Source organism: Echinops telfairi, unplaced genomic scaffold (genome assembly GCF_000313985.2).
Source record: "Echinops telfairi isolate 266 unplaced genomic scaffold, ASM31398v2 ScPeMD7_2573;HRSCAF=3158, whole genome shotgun sequence".
NCBI classification, from domain to species: Eukaryota; Metazoa; Chordata; class Mammalia; order Afrosoricida; family Tenrecidae; genus Echinops; species Echinops telfairi.
Genome location: NW_022106471.1, coordinates 2,955,547 through 2,959,634, shown reverse-complemented (window position 1 = coordinate 2,959,634; position 4,088 = coordinate 2,955,547).

Here is a 4,088-nt window from a genome sequence, read left to right as displayed (position 1 = left end):
ACCCCAAGGAACCATTGATCCAGTTACTACTGCCTCTATAGAGTGACCTCTCCTGGATTGCTTATCAAGCCATGGTATTTTTGAGGACCTCATGTGCATGTGAAGTTTGGACATTGAAAAAGGAAGCCCAAAGTGGAAGGGATGCATCTAGAAAGATTTCTCAGTTAGAAATTATTGAAACAAGGAAGACCAAACCCACGGTGTCACCTGAAGAAACCCACGGACCTTCTCTCCTATCAGACCATACAGAATGCTCAGTGATGCTACTTATCAATTTTACTCATGCGAGGTGAATATGGTTTTGCAGGCATGCACGGTGATGGGAAATGCTCTAACACCGCCTTCCTCCGAGTGCTCTGTTTCCTCTGCGACACTTTGAAAGAGGGTTCTTGCTGCAGCTTTGTCCAATTTGGTACATCAACTGATTTCTTTCTTTCTTTTTTTTTTTTTAAAGGAAAAGACAACTTAATCGGAAAAAAGGAATCAAGACGGGGAAACGCGTTTTGAAGTTGTTAAAAAAATTATTTTAAAATGTTGACTCCGGGAAAGGAATTGGCTTTATTTTAAACAACTTGTTCTGACTTTTAATGTTTTCTGCTTTTTAAAAATTTCCCCCCCAATAGTTTCATTGGCACATAATTTACATATCATACAATTGAATAGTTCCATCGTATCAAGGGGGATTGTACAATCAGCACCACATCTGTCTTATAGCATTCTCCCCTACCTCCACCACCCGTGACTAAATCACCTTTAAAGTGAATTGTGTGATCAGGATCAGTTCTAGAGCTTCCTCCCCCCTCCCGCCTTCATTATTCACTCCAGAAATCCCCTTTCCCTCCCTATCACCCACCCCCCACCATTGCATTCCCCATAGCACCTTGTATCAGTGTTATCACGATACATCCCCTCCTCCTGTGCTTCACAGCTGGGAAACCCAACAGAAAACAGTGAACAACAGATCACACTAAGGTAGTAAGGATAAGATCCTATTAGTATAAAGACAAAAATGCAAATAATGCATGAGAGGGAGCAGACCTCTATCAACATTAAAGAAGCCAGGGAAGAAATTTCTGTCATGGAACATCTAAGAGATACTTGCACCCAAAACAAATTCAGGTCGTGTCTACAGGGAGCTCCATTGGCCACGCATCGAGTTCGATCCAGCATAATCAAGATTACAACGGTCTCTTCCTGGCTCGGGACTCTTACTTTGGCTAGAGCGGATCTACCAGCAGGTCTGTCTGATTAGATGCTCTGCTACATGATTTTTTAATGACATAACCAAAAATAAGTCAAGTGCGTGAACTGGGGCTGTGTCATTCCAAGTTGACAGTAGGTGCATTATAACGTTAACATACAACTCTTTTGTTGTGCCATCGTTGTTTCTTGACTTTTTTATTTTTAACATGCTGAAAGTCAATGAATGCACATGTGTTTGCTATAAAACTTTTCGTTTTTTTCTTTATTTTCACAGCGTGGACTCAAACATAGGAGTCCTGGTTGGATGACTGGATGCTTTCTATGACTGACACTAACAATGTGCCCTCCCTCGGACAGCCAATTGCCATCACCCCTGACTCATCCTGGCCACAAGCGTGGCAGAGTGTGACTGTGCTGTCGGGCATTCATTCACTGGCTGAGTTTTCAGGAGTCGATCACCAGCCTTTTTATCTGAGGAGCCTCCGGTAGATTCAAACTTCCAACCTGCTGGTTAGCAGCGGTGTGTGTGAACTATTTACACCACCCAGGGACACCACACCCTAAGATAAAAACCTGTAAACATCGATTAGTATGATTAAGACACAGGGATTCCAATTGCATTGAAAAATTGGATGCAGCTTTGTCTGTTTCTAATTTTCTTTTTAAATAATTTTATTGGGGGCTCATACAGGTCTTATCACAATCCATCCATCCATCCATTGTGTCCAGCACCTTTGTACCTTTGTTGCCATCATCATTTTCAAAACATTTTCTTTCCACTTGAGCCCTTGGTATCAATTCTTTTTTTTTTCTTTCCCTCCCTCATGAACCCCTGATAATTTATCTTTTTTTTTTTTCATGTCTTACACTGACCTCTGTCTCCCTCCACCCACTTTTCTGTTGTTCATCTCCCTGGGAGGGGGTTGAGTTAGTTTATTGTGCCAACCTGGCCGATAAACACCTGTCGGGTTAATTGAAGGGCGGAGGGATAAATGGCTCAGTGAGTCTTGCCTTTGTAGTTCTCGGGTCTCTTGCTTTATGATGATTGGATCAGGGTGTAGCTGCCTTAGCAGTTCCCTGCTTCAGCTTGCAAGGCTGACTTCCTGCAAGACATCCCCAAGGAGAAGCCACGTGGACCTACCCTGATGCAGCTCTGGGTGCTGGAGCAGCCGAGTGGAGACCCCTGCCAGTGCTGAGGTGCTTACACATTCACTGATTTGGCTTTCCTCCTGCAGTTGGTGTCATTGTGTCTGATTTGTGAGATGGAGGAGGACTTTGTGGACTGGTGTTGGACATATGGGTTAATGGGTTAATGTTGGACTTGTGGGCTTGGGCAGCACTGGGTTGGGATGTTTTCTCGATGCTCACTTAACCTTTATATAAAACTCTCTCTTATACATGAGTTTCTGTGGATTTGTTTCTCCAAAATACCCAGAGTAACACAGGGGTTATATATTGCTCATTGTGATTGGTTCCCCCTTGCTCCCCCCACCTTCCCCTTCCCCTCCTGGCATCACTACTCTCATTATTGGTCCTGAGTGGTTCATCTGTTCTGGATTCCCTGTGTTGAGAGCTCTTATCAGTACCAGTGTACATGCTCTGGTCTAGCCAAATTTGTAACGTAGAATTGAGGTCATGATTGTTGGGGAGAGGAAGCATTAAAGAACTAGAGGAAAGTTGTATGTTTCATTGGTGTTTCTAAATTTTCCTTACCGAAAAGCTCCTTGGTGGATGAAAACATATTTTCGGTATGAAACTTGCAACTGTGGGGACAGCCTCTTTAGCCTACTTGAAAGAGCTCAGACATATTTGGTTAATTGATAAACAACCCTGACAGGTGGCTATTTGTCTGCTGGCAAGGGGATGTCCTGATTTTGGAGTTGCCTTTCTGTGTGTGATTCACATTGTATGCACTGCCGGGGTTCAGGCATAGTAGATTATATCTGGTGAACTGGTCGAGTGGCCTAAAAGATGCTGGTGGTTGTTGTTATTGTTGTTAGATGCCCTCAGGTAGGCTCCAATTCATAGGGACCAACCTTGGGGCAAACAAAACAAAATGTTTTCCAGCCTTGTGCTCTCCTCATCATTGTGGCCTTGTTTGCATCTATCAATCCACCTCATTGAGGGAGAGTCTCCCTTTTGACTTCCGATCCTCTAGTTGACCAAGCATGATGGCCTTCTCCAGCGACTGGTCTCACCTTCGATGTGTCTATAGTAAAAGGACAAGACCTGGCCGCACTGGTTTCTAAGGAGCATTATTCTAAGGGTAGCACAGGACCAGGCAGTGTCTTGTTCTGTTGTGCATAGGGTCACTATGGGTGGGAACCGACTGGACGGCACCTAAAAACAACAACAGTGTGGTAGTCACATAATCTGGTGTCAATTTGGAACATCAGAGGATTAAGCGTGAAGGGGTGGAGTCTATTCTGACAACCGGGTCATAGCTAATGAGACTTCTGTGTGGGCATGGCCTTCCCCTAAGGATACTGGGAATTCTGGTATTTCATCCTTGAAGGCGGGAGACACTTCTCTCTCTCTTGACCCTTGGAGACTTTCTACTGACAAGGCTGACTCCTGCGAGACATCCCTGAAGAGAAGCCACATGGACCTACCTGATGCAACCCTAGGTGCTGGAGAAGCCGCGTGGAGACCCCTACCAACGCCGAGATGCTTATAATGCCACTGATCCAAAGGCTTTCTACTCACTGGCCTGTGGTCGTCCTGCACTCACCATCATTGCATGTGCTTTGTGAGTCTAAAGAGGAATTTATAGATTGGTATGGGCCATATGGGCTAATATTGGACTTAAGGGCTTGGACTGGACTAAGTTGAGATGCTTACTTAAGGTACACTTACCCTTTCTATAAAACTCTCTCTTGTGCACA